Source organism: Nomascus leucogenys, chromosome X, assembly GCF_006542625.1.
Source record: "Nomascus leucogenys isolate Asia chromosome X, Asia_NLE_v1, whole genome shotgun sequence".
NCBI classification, from domain to species: domain Eukaryota; kingdom Metazoa; phylum Chordata; class Mammalia; order Primates; family Hylobatidae; genus Nomascus; species Nomascus leucogenys.
The window spans coordinates 139850169-139867994 of NC_044406.1; the positions used below are offsets into that span (position 1 = coordinate 139850169).

Genomic DNA, 17826 nt, shown 5'->3' on the forward strand with positions numbered 1-17826 from the left:
ATCTACCCCATCAATATAATACATTGAAATCACATAGCACAATACCTAGCATCCACTGTCACCCACTTGCAGAATATGTAAGCACAAGGAAGGAGCATTTAGGTCTAGGATCCAGCTAATATAAAATTCTACCATGGTACTAGCAATATTAATTTCTACCATGAACAAGATTCGCTGAGTGAAGGAATGCAATAAGTTATAATAGGCTAATTACATGGTGGTAAAGTAGATGCATAAACATAAGAGACAAGATACACCTTTACAAGCTACCCGTTGGGTACCTCAATAGCCTTGTCATTTCACACAGTCTTTGCAGGGAAGATCTTAAATGCAACCACCTTCTCCTCAAGGGAAGCTACTCCCAAAAGCCCTGTGAATGCTTACATTCTATGTGCAGCCAAATTATCAATCAAGTGGCAAAGGAGAATAAAAATATATTCTAACATATAAAGACTCACAAAATCTACCTCAAATGTCACCATTATCAGGAAGTGATTATGGAATGTTTGCCACCAAAATAAAGGAGTATCTCAAACAAGAGTAAGACCTGGTATCCAAGAACCAGGTACCTATCCTGAGGGAGGGTAAATAAAAGTCCCAAGTTGATAACTGAGCCTCAGGCCTAGAGAGAACCAGCTCAGACTGGAGCAGGGGGATGCATGCCTCCAGGAGGTCAATCTGTAAGCAAAAAGGAATACATTATATGATGGAACTCTTGAAAAAAAAGAGGATAATTCAAAGGAAGACATTATAAGAAAAACAGGGAAACAATTAGAGATTCTCGTCAAACTAGTTACCAAAATGGACTTTTATTTACCCTCCCCTCTGAGAGGGGCCTGGTATTAGGAATGGTGATCAAGCTGGAGTTTAGTTTTAATGGCTTGGGTTAAAATTTCGTAATGAAAATATATTTTTGTATTGTATGTGTGACTAATGGTAAATTTAAAACTATAATTAATTCATAAATTTCAATCCAAGAGCACAGAGTTGGTTGTTTGATGAAAAAGTCAATAAAATAAACAACCAAATAAAAATTAATAAATTTCACATATACAAACTTTGAAGTAAGAAAAGAGACATAATTACAGACACAAAGAAAATGAAAATAATTGTAATTCCCTTGGAGACACCTCAGCTGTCAATCTCCTTCTCCAACTTCTGACACAGGTATAAGCTACCTAGCCAAGTTGGGGTCTAGTCAGCACTACAAATATATAGATCAGTTTCCTGCCTCTGTGATCAAACCAGGGCTTTCACTGAACTAATTAATGCTGTAAGCTATTATCTGATCTTCGAACTAGTTACTAGCTGTTGAGTTGAGAAGGGAATTCAACATCCATTAAGTAGACAGAGAGTTAGGCTAAGAGCAAGCCACTTATCCTCTTGGCTAGCAAACCTTGATCAGAACATATTTGTACCTTGTTTAAGGATGAGAAAACATGCAATCTATAAATATACTACAGAACAGGGAGAAGGAAACAGAAGTCAGGAAACTTAGAGGCAATACCTACTTCTGAAAGTAATCCACTGCAGATTCTAGAGGAAAAGTAAGAACAAATATCTTGCCATACTAAAACACAAGAAGACACAGCTTCCATAATTTAAAACCACAAAGACATAGCTTCTATAATTTAAGACTGGAAAGGGCATACACAAGGTGAAATGGTAATTCAGCTGGATGAAATAGAAAAGAATAATTATAAGAAAACTTAACACATAACAAGAGATGATCAGTTTGTGTGTGTATGGGTTCCAATAAAGCCTTACAAAAACAGACAGGAGACCAGACTACCCAAGGGCCATAGTTTGCCCACTCCTGATGTAGATGGTCACCCACTGTGCCTTTCATGGGGTTTCAAAAGATGACCAGTTTTTAAGGTGGTGAAGAAAGGTCTGGCTTTTCTTCTTGCTCCTTTCAGAAATTGCTGCAAATAATTAAAGACAGAGTACAATTAAGCTGGAAGATATCTGAAGCCATGAAACCACAAAATAGAAGTACAGTTAATATAAAACAGGTATCAAAAGATACAAAGAGTGGATGCTCATGGCTGGCAGATTTCAGAAAAGTCCAAGAGGACATACTTCCTCATATCTTATACCTCCATATCTTCCCCATTTTTTATATCAAAGTCTAATTATTCCTCCTACTTCAGCCTCCCAAAGTGCTGGGATTACAGGCATGAACCACTGTGCTTGGCCTTGTTTCTTTCTTCTAACAAGGTGCAAGTATTACACTTTGATATGAAAAACAGTCAGTCATTCATTATAACAATGGGATCAGGGTATACCAGCTAGCATCGGTGGTTCTACTGGACTCCTTTCAACACAAGTCTCAAAAGGTAGGAAAGATGGGACCAGAACAAATAATCACATTGACAAGTCATTTTTGCAGTGTAAGTCTGTTTTGTAAGGTGGGGAGGGGAGGAAAGAAATTCTGAAATGTAAACAACTCTGCAGCTTTGATCTTGATGGGCTAGAGAGAAGTAAAGGCTGAAAACTCACACATACAATCAATACCTTTCGTAAGAGAATTCCTGCTAATCTAAAACTCACTCCTAATGCCTCATTGATATTAATATATCCACATAAACTTTCTGTGAAAAGTTTATTTAGAACAAACTCACCTCAATGATAAATAGTAAGCAAAAAGGATCGAGATACTACAAGATAAAAGGAAGAAAGGAACAACAAGGCCAGGTGCAGTGGCTCATACTGGTAATCCCAGCACTTTGGGAAGCTGAGGTTGGAGGATTGCTTGAGCTTGGGAGTTCAAGACCAGCCTGGGCAACAAAGCAAGACCCTGTCTCTACAAAAAATATAAAAGTTAGCCTGGCATGATGGTGCATGCCTGTAGTCCCACTACTTGGGAGGCTGAGGTGGGAGGATTGCTTGAGCCCAGGAGGTTGAGGCTGCAGTGAGCCATGATCGCAGCACTTACTCCACCCTGGGCAACAGAGTGAGACCCTGTTTCAAAAAAAGAGAAAGGAACAACAAAAACAAACAAAAGAAGGGCAGTAATCAAAAAATGTTGCCAAGGAGAAGATAAAACTTGTAACCAAACATATCACCATAATCTAATGAGACGACCACATCTGAAAAACCAAAGTCTAATGTAGAATTAGCTGTAAGAATTTATAGAAATTCTGTTCCATGGGTCAATGGAACAGAATGGAGAGTTCAGAAATAAACTCTCACATTTATGGTCAATTGATTTTCAACAAGGGTGTCAAGATGACTTAATGGGAAAAGAATCATATTTTCAACAAATGGTGCCAGGACAACTGGGTGTTTACATGCAAAAAATAAAAAAGAGGTTAGACCTCTTCTTCACACCATACACAAAAATTCATTCAAACTAGATCATAGACATATATGTAACAGCTACAACTATCAAATTCTTAGAAGAAAATATGGAAGTCAATGTGGCCTTGGGATAGACAAAGCCTTCCTAGATGTGACATCAAAAGCACAAGTGACACAAGAATAAAAAAGATAAATTGTATGTCATCTATGAGTTCATCAGTTAACTCAACAACCCAGGAAACAATTATTGAAGTAAAAATAGGTCAATAAATGTCAACAAAACCGAAGAACTGGAAGGAAAAAGAGATAGAAAACAAACTAGAACAGCATATTCAAGAGCTGTGTGACAAAATTGAACAGTATAACATATGTAAATGCAATACCAGAAGAAGAGAAAGAATTAGAAGCAATATTTGAAGACACAGATGATAAATATTTTTCAAAATTAATGAGATACCTAATTACAGATCGCAGCCTAGAGAATGCCAAAGTACAACACACACACACACACACACACACACACACGAAAATCAAAGAGCTTGAAGCCATCCAGATTTTTTTTAAAAGATACATTATATACAGTTGAACACAAATGGGAATTACAACAAACTTATTGTGAAAAACTGCAAGCAGAAACAATGGAGCGGCATTTTTAAAGTGCTGAGGAAAAAACCAATAAAACAAAATGTAATAAAACAAAAACAACAACCACAAACCCAGAATTCTATACACAGTGAAGATATAATTCAAAGACAGAAATAAAGACTTTTCAGAGAAGCAAAAACTGACAAAATTAATTAACCAACAGACTTGCACTACAGAAAATGTTAAAAAAGACACTGTAAATATAAGGATACAGATAGGTTGAAAAGAAAAGAATGGGAAATACATACCACACAAACATTAACCAAAATAAATATGATAGTGCAGGTGTATAAATTTTAGACAATGCAGATGTTTAAGGCAACAAGCACTATTTCAGACAAAAAGGACATTTCACAAATATGAAAGAATTGATCTAATAAGAATACAATCTTAAAGTTGTAAGCACTGATTTTATATTGCCTCATTTATTTTGAAACATTCTTACTAACAAATACAAAAATCAAAATAACAAACTCAACAATCATAGAGATGTCACAGTTTCCTCCATGTCTGTAAGAAACAGACAAAATATCAGGAAGTTTATAAGGATTTTAAAAACATGATAAAGCAACTTGACATAATACGCAAATATATGACACTCTACCCAACAACAACAAAGACATATTTGTTTCAAATGCAGTGGGCCATTAATCAAATTAAATTATTTACTGGGCATATAGCAAGTCTCAACAAATTTCAAATGATTGAAATAATATAGAGTATGTTATGTGATCATAGTAAAACAAATAAATCAGCAAGAGAGAGAGCCAGAAAATCACCATATGTTGGGAAATTAAGTAAAACACTGTAAGATAACTATGAATAAAACAAGAAATAACATAAAATTTATAAAATATTTTAAACTCAATGATAATAAAAATATGACTCATCAAAATTTGTGATATGGGGTTAAAGCAGTACATAAAGGGAAATTTATAGCTTTGTATGAACTTTTAAAAAGTAGGAAATGTTGAAAATCAATGAACCAAGTTTTAATCTCAAGAAGTCAAGAAGAAAAAGAAAACTGAATCCAGAGAAAGTATTGGAATAATAACAAAAGACCAGAAATAAGTGAAATGAAAAGCAAAATAAAAATAAAAATTCAACATAGAAAATAAACAAAGCAAAAAAATTTTTTTAATTCCATGACCTGCTGAACAAAGCAAAAATTTGATCCTTTGGTAGGATTAGTAAATTTGATGAACCTATAACAAAGGTGACAAAATAGATAAAATATAAATAACAATATCAGGTATGAAAAGGGAGACATCAGTACAGACATTATAAGGATGATAAAAGAACATTACAAATAACTTACTTCAAGTAAATTAAACAACTTAGACGAAAGGGACATGTTTCTAGAAAAACACAATTGACAAAAACTCATACCAGAAGAAATAGAAAATAGCATTAAATACCAAAGAATAAATTTTACAAAAATGTGCAAAACCTGTACACTAAAATTTTACAAAAACATTGCCAAGAGAAAATTTAAAAGATGTAAATAAATAAATAAACCATGCTCATGGACAGGAATACTCAATATTGCCAAGATGTATGCTCCCCCAAATTGATCTGCAGAGTCAATGTAATCCCTATCAAAACCTCAGAAGATATTTTTGTTGATAAAATTGACAAGATGATTCTAAAATTTATATAAAAATCAAAGAGAGCAAAGTTGGAGGAATTATACAAACAAATATTAAAACTTACTATAAGATAGTATGTTACTGGTACAAAGATAGACCAATAAGTCAATGGAATATAAGAGATCAGGGGTTGGCAAACTTTTTCTGTAAAAAGCAACATAGCAAGTATTTTAGGTTTGTAGACACATATGGTCCATGATACATATTCTTATTTGTTTTTTTGCTGTTTTTTTTTGTTTTGTGTGACAATTCTTTAAAAATGTAAAAAAATTCTTAGCTCAATGCCATATAAAAACAGGCTGCAAATTTGGCTTGTGGATCATAACCTACCCCTGAAATAGAGTACAGAAACAAAGCTACAGTGATATGGTCATCAGATTCACGGCAAAGACAACAGTGCAATTCAGTGAGGAAATTATTTTTTTCCAACAATTGGTGCTAAAGCAATTGAATATCCCTATGGAAAAATGAACTTTTATCTGCATCACTCCATCAAAATTAATTAAAAATGAATCATAAACTTAATTGTGAACAACACAACCATCAGACTTCAAGAAGAAAATATTTAAAATCTGTAGAAAGAAAATATAGAAGGATGGAATCATGTTCTTAAGATAGGCAAAAATTTCTGAAACAGAATACAAAAGGCACTAACCATAAAAAACTGAAAAATAAGAATTAATTAAATGTAAGAACTTCTATTAACCATAATGCACCCTTAAAGGAGTGAAAAGACAAACCACTGGGAGAAAACATTCACAATATGTAAATCCAACCAAGGACTTGTATCTAGGCAAAATAAAGACCCATTCTGACCAAAAACTGACAGAGAACTTTTTACCAGCCAACCCACACTGAAGAAAGTTCCAAAGAAGTTTCTTCAGACAAAAAGATGATCATAGATGGAAGCAAGAAATGCAGAAAAGAATGAAAGAAACGAAAGGTGTATATATATATATATATAAATGATATTGATTATATAAAACAATAATAATGTCTTACAGGGTTTAAAATATATGTAGAATTCAAATAAATGACAAGAGCACAAAAGGTAGGAGTGAGAAAATGGAGTCACGTTGTTTGAAAGTCTTTGCATTGGAGGCCAAGATGGCCAAACAGGAACAGCTCCAGTATACAGCTCCCAGTGTGAGTGACGCAGAAGACAGGTGATTTCTGCATTTCCAACTGAGGTACCGGGTTCATCTCACTGGGGAGTGCCGGACAGTGGGTGCAGGACAGTGGGTGCAGCGCACCATGTGTGAGCCAAAGCAGGGCGAGGTATCGCCTCACCCAGGAAGCGCAAGGGGTCAGGGAATTCCCTTTCCTAGTCAAAGAAAGGGGTGAGAGACGGCACCTGGAAAATCGGGTCACTCCCACCCTAATACTGTGCTCTTCCAATGGGCTTAGCAAACAGCACACCAGGAGATTATATTCCGCACCTGGCTCGGAGGGTCCTACACCCACGGAGCCTCGCTCATTGCTAGCACAGCAGTCTGGGAACAAACTGCAAGGCGGCAGCGAGGCTGGGGGAGGGTCGCCTGCCATTGCTCAGGCTTGAGTAGGTAAACAAAGCAGCCAGGAAGCTTGAACTGGGTGGAGCCCCCCACAGCTCAAGGAGGCCTGCCTGCCTCTGCAGGCTCCACCTCTGGGGGCAGGGCACAGACAAACAAAAGACAGCAATAACCTCTGCAGACGTAAATGTCCCTGTCTGACAGCTTTGAAGAGAGTAGTGGTTCTCCCAGCATGCAGCTTGAGATCTGAGAATGGGCAGACTGCCTCCTCAAGTGGGTCCCTGACCCCCGAGTAGCCTAACTGGGAGGCACCCCCCAGTAGGGGCAGACTGACACCTCACATGGCCGGCTACTCCTCTGAGACAAAACTTCCAGAGGAATGATCAGGCAGCAGCATTTGTGGTTCACCAATATCTGCTGTTCTGCAGTCACTGCTGCTGATACCCAGGCAAACAGGGTCTGGAGTGGACCTCCAGTAAACTCCAACAGACGTGCAGCTGAGTGTCCTGACCATTAGAAGGAAAACTAACAAACAGAAAGGACACCCACACCAAAAACCCATCTGTATGTCACCATCATCAAAGACTAAAGGTAGATAAAACCACAAAGATGGGGAAAAAACAGCAGAAAAACCGAAACTCTAAAAATCAGAGCACCTCTCTTCCTCCAAAGGAATGCAGCTCCTCACCAGCAACGGAAAAACGATGGATGGAGAATGACTTTGACGAGTTGAGAGAGGAAGGCTTCAGAAGATCAAACTACTCCGAGCTAAACGAGGAAGTTCGAACCAAGGGCAAAGAAGTTAAAAACTTTGAAAAAAAACTAGACGAATGGGCAACTAGAATAACCAATGCAGAGAAGTCCTTAAAGGACCTGGTGGAGCCGAAAACTGTGGTACAAGAACTACGTGACAAATGCACAAGCCTCAGTAACTGACGCGATCAACTGGAAAAAGGGTATCAGCGATGGAAGATGAAATGAATGAAATGAAGTGTGAAGAGAAGTTTAGAGAAAAAAGAATAAAAAGAAACGAACAAAGCCTCCAAGAAATATGGGACTATGTGAAAAGACCAAATCTACATCTGATTGGTGTAACTGAAAGTGATGGGGAGAATGGAACCAAGTTGGAAAACACTCTGCAGGATATTATCCAGGAGAACTTCCCCAATCTAGCAAGGCAGGCCAACATTCAAATTCAGGAAATACAGAGAATGCCACAAAGATACTCCTCGAGAAGAGCAACTCCAAGACACATAATTGTCAGATTCACCAAAGTTGAAATGAAGGAAAAGATGTTAAGGGCAGCCAGACAGAAAGGTCGGGTTACCCACAAAGGGAAGCCGATCAGACTAACAGCAGATCTCTCAGCAGAAACTCTACAAGCCAGAAGAGAGTGGGGGCCAATATTCAACATTCTTAAAGAAAAGAATTTTCAACCCAGAATTTCACATCCAGCCAAACTAAGCTTCATAAGTGAAGGAGAAATAAAATACTTTACAGACAAGCAAATGCTGAGAGATTTCGTCACCACCAGGCCTGCCCAATTCAACAAGAAGAGCTAACTATCCTAAATATAAATGCACCCAATACAGGAGCACCCAGATTCATAAAGCATGTCCTTAGAGACCTACAAAGAGACTTAGACTCCCACACAATAATAATGGGAGACTTTAACATCCCACTGTCAACATTAGACAGACCAACAAGACAGAAAATTAACAAGGATATCCAGGAATTGAACTCAGCTCTGCACCAAGCAGACCTAATAGACATCTACAGAACTCTCCACCCCAAATCAACAGAACATACATTCTTCTCAGCACCACACCACACCTATTCCAAAATTGACCACATAGTTGGAAGTAAAGCACTCCTCAGCAAATGTAAAAGAACAGAAATTATAACAAACTGTCTCTCAGGCCACAGTGCAATCAAATTAGAACTCAGGATTAAGAAACTCACTCAAAACTGCTGAACTACATGGAAACTGAACAACCTGCTCCTGAATGACTACTGGGTACATAACGAAATGAAGGCGGAAATAAAGATGTTCTTTGAAACCAATGAGAACAAAGACACAACATAGCAGAACCTCTGGGGCACATTCAAAGCAGTGTGTAGAGGGAAATTTATAGCACTAAATGCCCACAAGAGAAAGCAGGAAAGATCCAAAATTGACACCCTAACAACACAACTAAAAGAACTAAAGAAGCAAGAGCAAACACATTCAAAAGCTAGCAGAAGGCAAGAAATAACTAAGATCAGAGCAGAACTGAAGGAAATAGAGACACAAAAAACCCTTCAAGAAATCAATGAATACAGGATCTGGTTTTTTGAAAAGATCAACAAAATCGATAGACTGCTAGCAAGACTAATAAAGAAGAGTGAAGAATCAAATAGACGCAATAAAAAATGACAAAGGGATATCACCACCGATCCCACAGAAATACAAACTACCATCAAAGAATACTATAAACACCTCTACGCAAATAAACTAGAAAATCTAGAAGAAATGGATAAATTCCTTGACACATACACCCTCCCAAGACTAAACCAGGAAGAATTTGAATCTCTGAATAGACCAATAACAGGCTCTGAAATTGAGGCAATAATTAATAGCTTACCAACCAAAAAAAGTCCAGGACCAGAGGGATTCACAGCTGAATTCTACCAGAGGTACAAGGAGGAACTGGTACCATTCCTTCTGAAACTATTCCAATCAATAGAAAAAGAGAGAATCCTCCCTAACACATTTTATGAGGCCAGCATCATCCTGATACCAAAGCCTGGCAGAGAAACAACAAAAAAAGAGAATTTTAGACCAATATCCTTGATGAACATTGATGCAAAAATACTCAATAAAATACTGGCAAACCGAATCCAGCAACACATCAAAAAGCTTATCCACCATGATCAAGTGGGCTTCATCCCTGGGATGGAAGGCTGGTTCAACATACACAAATCAATAAATGTAATCCAGCATATAAACAGGACCAAAGACAAAAACCACATGATTATCTCAATAGATGCAGAAAAGACTTTGACAAAATTCAACAACCCTTCATGCTAAAAACTCTCAATAAATTAGGTATTGATGGGACGTATCTCAAAATAATAAGAGCTATCTACGACAAACCCACAGCCAATATCATACTGAACGGGCAAAAAGTGGAAGCATTCCCTTTGAAAACTGGCACAAGACAGGGATGCCCTCTCTCACCATTCCTATTCAACATAGTGTTGGAAGTTCTGGCCAGGGCAATCAGGCAGGAGAAGGAAATAAAGGGTATTCAATTAGGAAAAGAGGAAGTGAAATTGTCCCTGTTTCCAGATGACATGATTGTATATCTAGAAAACCAAACTGTCTCAGCCCAAAATCTCCTTAAGCTGATAAGCAACTCCAGCAAAGTCTCAGGATACAAAATCAATGTGCAAAAATCACAAGCATTCTTATACACCAATCACAGACAAACAGAGAGCCAAATCATGAGTGAACTCCCATTCACAATTGCTTCAAAGAGAATAAAATACCTAGGAATCCAACTTACAAGGGACGTGAAGGACCTCTTCAAGGAGAACTACAAACCACTGCTCAATGAAATAAAAGAGGATACAAACAAATGGAAGAACATTCCATGCTCATGGATAGGAAGAATCAATATCATGAAAATGGCCATACTGCCCAAGGTAATTTATAGATTCAATGCCATCCCCATCAAGCTACCAATGACTTTCTTCACAGAATTGGAAAAAACTACTTTAAAGTTCATATGGAACCAAAAAAGAGGCCGCGTTGCCAAGTCAATCCTAAGCCAAAAGAACAAAGCTGGAGGCATCATGCTACCTGACTTCAAACTATACTACAAGGCTACAGTAACCAAAACAGCATGGTACTGGTGCCAAAACAGAGATATAGACCAATGGAACAGAACAGAGCCCTCGGAAATAATGCCACATATCTACATCTATCTGATCTTTGACAAACCTGACAAAAACAAGCAATGGGGAAAGGATTCCCTATTTAATAAATAAATGGTACTGGGAAAACTGGCTAGCCATATATAGAAAGTTGAAACTGTTTCCCTTCCTTACACCTTATAAAAAAATTAATTCAAGATGGATTAAAGACTTACATGTTAGACCTAAAACCATAAAAACCCTAGAAGAGAACCTAGGAAATACCATTCAGGACATAGGCATGGGCAAGGACTTCATGTCCAAAACACCAAAAGCAATGGGAACAAAAGCCACAAAAAACAAGATCATGTCCTTTACAGCAACATGGATGGAGTTGGAGGCATTATCCTAAGCGAATTAATGCAGGAACAGAAAACCAAATACTGCATGATCTCACTTATAAGTGGGTGCTAAACATTGAGTACACATGGACACAAAGAAGAGAATAATAGACACTGGGGCCTACTTGAGGGTTGAGGGGTGAGGATGAAAAAACTACCTATTCAGTACTTATTACCTGGGTGACAAAATAATCTGTACACCAAACCCCCATGAAATGCAATTTACCCATGTAACAAACCTGCACATGTACCCCCTGAAGCTAAAATAAAGTTGGAAAGAAAAAAAAAAGAATGACAGAATTTTCCAAACCAAGAGAAAGATACGAACATCCAGGCACAAGAAGTTCAAGGAACACCAAGAAGATTCAACCCAAATAAGACTACCTCAAGGCACATAATAATGAAATCTTAGTGGTCAAACAAAGTATCTAAAGGCAGTAAGGGAAAAGAAGCAAATAACACGTAAAGGAACTCCAATATGTCTAGCAACAGACATAATAACAGAAACCGTATAGGCCAAGGGTAAATGGGATAACTTATTCAAAATGCTGAAGGCAAAAGACTTCTAAACTAGAATATTATATCCAGAAAAGTAATTCTTCAAACATTAAGGAGAAATAAAGACTTTTCCAGACAAATAAAAGCTAAGGAATTTCATCAACACTGGACCTATCTTATAAAAAAGGGTAAACAGAGTTCTTCAACCTGAAAGAAAAGGATGGTAAAGAGCAAGAAGAAATGATCCGAAGGCACAAAACTCACTGGCAATAGTAAGTACACAGAAAAATACAGAATACACTAGCACTGTAATTGCAGTGGGTAAACTCCTCATATCTTTAGTATGAAGACTAAAAGAGAAGCCTAACAAAAATAAGAGTAACTATAATATAAAATTTTGTTAAGAGATAGACAATGTAAAAAGACATAAATTGAGACAACAAAAAGTCAAAAAGAGGCAGGGGATGGACTTAAAAAGATAGTTTTTAGTTGTCTCTTTGCTTTTTTTTCCTTTGAATTGCGATCAGAGTTAGGTTGTCATCACTTTAAAATAGTTGGTTAAAAAATGTTACAAGCCTCATGATAACTACAAAGCAGAAACCTATAATAGATACGCACACAAAAAATAAGAGACTAAAACATATTACTAGAGAAAGTCACTTTTATACAAAGACAGACAGGAAAGGAAGAAGATAAGACTAACAAAATAACCACAAATCAAATAACCAAGTGGCGCTAGTAACTGCTTACCTAACAATAGTAACATTGAGTGTAAATGAACTAAATTATCAAATGAAAAGACATAGAGTGGCTGAATGGATGAAAACAAGATTCAACCATATGCTGTCTGCAAGAAACTCACTTTACCTTATAAAGAAATGAAGACTGAAAATGAAGGCATGGAAAAAGATATTCCATGGAAATAGAAACAAAAAAGCAGGAGTAGCTATATCAGATAAAATAGACTTCAATTCAAAAACAGTGAAAAGAGACAAAGAAGGTCATTACTTAATGATAAAGGGGTCAATTCAGCAAGATGATATAATAAATCTAAATGTATATGCACCCAACACTGGAGCACTGAGATACATAAAGCAAATATTATTAGAGCTAAAAAGAGAGATAGACCCCATTACAATAATTGGGTATTTCAATATGCACTTTCAGCCCTAGATAGATTACTAGATAGAAAATTAACAAAGAAACATCACACTTAATATGCACTATAGACCAAATGGACCTAATAGACACTTACAGAATATTTCATCCAACAGCCACAGAATACGCATTTTTTTCTCCTCAGCATATGGAACATTCTCAGACAGATCACATATTAGGCCACAAAACAATTAAAAATATTCTTCCCAAATGGAATCATATCCAGTATCTTTACTGATCTTAATGGAATAAAACCAGAAATCAGTAATGAGAGGAACTTTGGAAACTATACGAATACATGGAAATTAAAAAACATGCTTCTGAATGACCATTGGGTCAATGAAGAAATTAGGAAGAAAATTAAAAATTTTTTTAAACAAATGAAAATGGAAATACAACATATCAAAACCTATGAGATACAGCAAAAGCAGGACTAAAGGAAAATTTACAACAATAAATGCCTACATCAAAAAAGTAAAAGGACCTCAAATAAACAGCACAATGATGCATTTTAAAGAACTAGAAAAGCAAGAGCAAACCAAACCCACAATTAACAGAAGGAAAGAAATAATAAAAATGAAAGCAGAAATGAATGAAGTTTAAACTAAACAGTAAAAAAGATCAGTGAAATGAAAAGTTGGTTTTTAGAAAAGATAAACAAAATTGAGAAACCTCTAGTCAGACTAAGAAAAGAAAAAGATAAGACAGAAATAATTAAAATCATAGACAAAAAAGTAGACATTACAACTGATACCATGGAAATTCAAAGGATCATTAAAAGCTACTACGAGGGAATATATGCCAATAAATTGGAAAACGTAGAAGAAATGGATAAATTACTACACATACACAACTTACCAAGATTAAACATAAGAAATACAAAACTTGGGCCAGGCACAATGGCTCATGCCTGTAATCCCAGCACTTTGGGAGGCCAAGGCAGGTGGATCATTTGAGGCCAGGAGTTCGAGACCAGCCTGGCCATCATGGCAAAACCCCGTCTCTACTAAAAATACAAAAATTAACCAGGTGTGGTGGTGCACACCTGTAATCCCAGCTACTTGGGAAGCTGAAGCACAAGAATAACTTGAACCTGGGAGGCAGAGGTTGCAGTGAGCTGAGATTGACTGCACCCCAGCCTGGGTGAAGAACAAGACTGAAAAAAAAAAAAAAGAAAGAGAGAGAGAAAGAAAGAAAGAAGGAAAGAAGAAAGAAAGAACTTGAATAGATTAATAACAAGGGATGAGCTAGAAATAGTAATAAAAAGTCTCCCAACAAAGAAAAGCTCAGGACCTGATGGCTTCATTGCTGAATTCTACTGAACATTTTTTTTAAAAGAACTAATACCAACTCTCCACAAACTATCCCAAAAATCAAGGAGGAAAAAATACTTCCAAACTGATTCCACAAGGCCAGTGGAATTACCCTGAAACTAAACCAGACAAAGACACACACATACACAGAAACAAACTACAGGCCAATATCTCTGATGAACATTGATGCAAAAATCCTCAACGAAATACTAGCAAACCAAATTCAACAACACAGTAAAAGATCATTCATCATGATCAAGGGGGATTCATCCCAGGGATACAAGGATGGTTCAACATATGGAAATGAATCAATGAATCAATGTGATACATCATATCAACAGAATGAAGGACAAAACATACGATCATTTCAATTGATGCCAAAAAGATCAAATTCAACATCCCTTCATGATAAAACTCGCAACAAACTGGGTATAGAAAGCATACCTCAAAACAATAAAGGCCATATATGACAAACTATGGCTGATATCATACCAAATGTGGAAAACCAAAAGCCTTTCCTCTAAGATCTGAAACAAGATAGGGATGCCCACTTTCACCAATTCTATAAAATGTAGTCTTGGAAGTCCAAGCCAGAACAAGTAAGCAAGAGAAAGAAATAAAGGGTATCCATATTGGAAAGGAAGAAGTCAAATTCTCCTTGTTTATAGATGACATAATCTTATATTTCACAAAAAACTAAAGACTCCATCAAAAAACTATTAGAACTGGTAAACAAATTCAGTAAAGTTGCAGGATACAAAATCAACATGCAAAAATCAGTACCATTTCTATATACCAAGAGCTAACAACCTAAAAAGAAATTTTTAAAAAATCATTTACAATAGCTATGATAAAAATAAATATCTTGGAATAAATTAAACCAAAGAGCTGAGTTATCTCTATAATGAAAACTAAAATACTGATAAAGGGAATTGAAGAACACACAAAAAAATGAAAAGGTATCTATCTCATTTTAATGGGCTGGAAAAACTAATATTGTTAAAATATCAATGCTACCAGATTTAATGTAATACCTATCTAAATACCAATGAAGTTTTTCACAGAAATAGAAAAAAGAATCTTAAAATTTGTATGGAACCACAAAAGACCCCAAACAGCCAAATAATCCTGAGCAAAATGAACAAAGCTGGAGGCATGACACTACTTGACTTGAAACTATACTACAAAGCTGTAGTAACCAAAACAGCATGGTACTGGCATAAAACCAGAAATATATGCCAGTGGAACACGACAGAGAACCCAGAAATAAATCCACACATTTATAGTCAACTCATTTTTGACAAAGTGCCAAGAACATGCACTGGTGAAAGAATAGTCTCTTCAATAAATGGTGTGGGAAAACTGGATATCCACATGCAGAAGAATGAAACTAGACCCCTATCTCTCACTATATACAAAAATCAAATCAAAATGGATTAGAGACTAAAATATACAACCTGAAAGTATGAAACTACTGGAAGAAAACATTGGGGGAATGCACCAGGATATTGGTCTGGGAAAGATTTTGCAGGTAAGACCTCAAAAGCACAGGGGACTAAAGCAAAAGTAGACAAATGGGATTATATCAAGCCATAAAGCTTCTGCACAGCAAAGGAAACAATGAACAAAGTGAAGAGACAGTTTATAGGATGGCATGAAATATTTGCCAACTATACAACTGAGAGGGCATTAATAACCAGAATATATAAGAAACTCTAGTCAATAGCAAAAAAACAAAGAACCCTATTAAAAATGGACAAAGATCTGAACAGACATTTCTCAAAAGAAGACATTCAGGCCGGGCACAGTGGCTCATGCCTGTAATCCCAGCACTTTGGGAGGCCGAGGTGGGTGGATCACGAGGTCAGGAAATCGAGACCATCCTGGCTAACACGATGAAACCCTGCCTCTACTAAAAATACAAACAATTAGCTGGGCGTGGTGGCGGGCACCTGTAGTCCCAGCTACTAGGGAGGCTGAGGCAGAAGAATGACGTGAACCCGGGAGGCGGAGCTTGCAGTGAGCCGAGATTGCACCACTGCACTCCAGCCTGGGCTACAGAGCAAGACTCTGTCTCAAAAAAAAAAAAAAAAAAAAGAAGACATACAAATGGCCAACAAGTATATGAAAAACTGCTCAACCTCACTAATTACCAGAGAAATGCAAACCAAAAGCACAATGAGATATTTCACTCCAGTTAAATGGTTTTTATCAAAAAGACAAAAAAAATTAATGAATGCTGGTGAGGATGTGGCAAAAGGGGAATGCTTGTACACTGTTGGTGGGAGTGTAAATAAGTACAAATACTGTGGAAAAGAGTAAGGAGGTTCCTCAAAAAACTAAAAATAGAACTACTATGTGATCCAGCAATCCCACTGCTGGATATATATTCAAAGACAGGAAATCAGTGTATCAAAGAGATAGCTGCACACCAACATTTATTACAGCAGCATTCACAATAGCTAGGATATAAAATCAACCTAAGTATACATCAACAGATGAATGGATAAAGACAGTGTGGTATATATACACAATAGAATATTACTCAGCCATTAAAAAGAATGAAATCCTGTCATTTGTGGCAACATGGATGAGCCTGGATGTCATTATGTTAAGTGAAGTAAGCCAGGCATAGAAAGACAAATATCACATGTTTTCACTTACATGTGAGAGCTTAAAAAGTGGATCTTATGGAGACAGAGAGTAGAATGGTGCTTAACAGAGTTTGGGAATGGTATGGGGGGCGGTGGGGTGGAATGAAGAGAGGTTGATTAATAGGTATAACATTACACTTAAATAGAAGGAATAAGTTGTAGTGTTCAATATTACAGTAGGGTGACTATAGTTAACAATAATTTATTGTGTAATTCAAAATAACTAGAAGAGTGGAATTGGAATGTCCCTAACACAAATAATAAGTTTTGAGGTGATGAATATCCCAGTTACCCTAATTTGATCATTACACATTGTATGCTTGTATGAAAATATCACATGTACCCCCTAAATAGGCGCAACTATTATGTATCCATAAAAATTGTAAAAATTGGCCCTTGGCATGTGAAGACACTTTTTAGAGCAAAGACTTTTTTTTTTTTTTTTTTTTTTATTATACTTTAGGGTTTTAGGGTACATGTGCACAATGTGCAGGTTTGTTACATATGTATCCATGTGCCATGTTGATTTCCTGCACCCATTAACTCGTCATTTAGCATTAGGTATATCTCCTAATGCTGTCCCTCCCCCCTCCCCCCACCCCACAACAGTCCCCGGAGTGTGATGTTCCCCTTCCTGTGTCCATGAGTTCTCATTGTTCAATTCCCACCTATGAGAGAGAACATGCGGTGTTTGGTTTTTTGTCCTTGCGATAGTTTACTGAGAATGATGTTTTCCAGTTTCATCCATGTCCCTACAAAGGACACGAACTCATCATTTTTTATGGCTGCATAGTATT

General features: G+C 36.7%; 1 protein-coding gene across 1 annotated transcript in view; it reads right to left on the reverse strand.

The window, feature by feature from the left end:
• Positions 1-17826, reverse strand: part of F8 (coagulation factor VIII) — a 205196-nt gene that overhangs the window by 99148 nt on the left and 88222 nt on the right. The gene's annotated exons all lie outside the window — the stretch shown is intronic.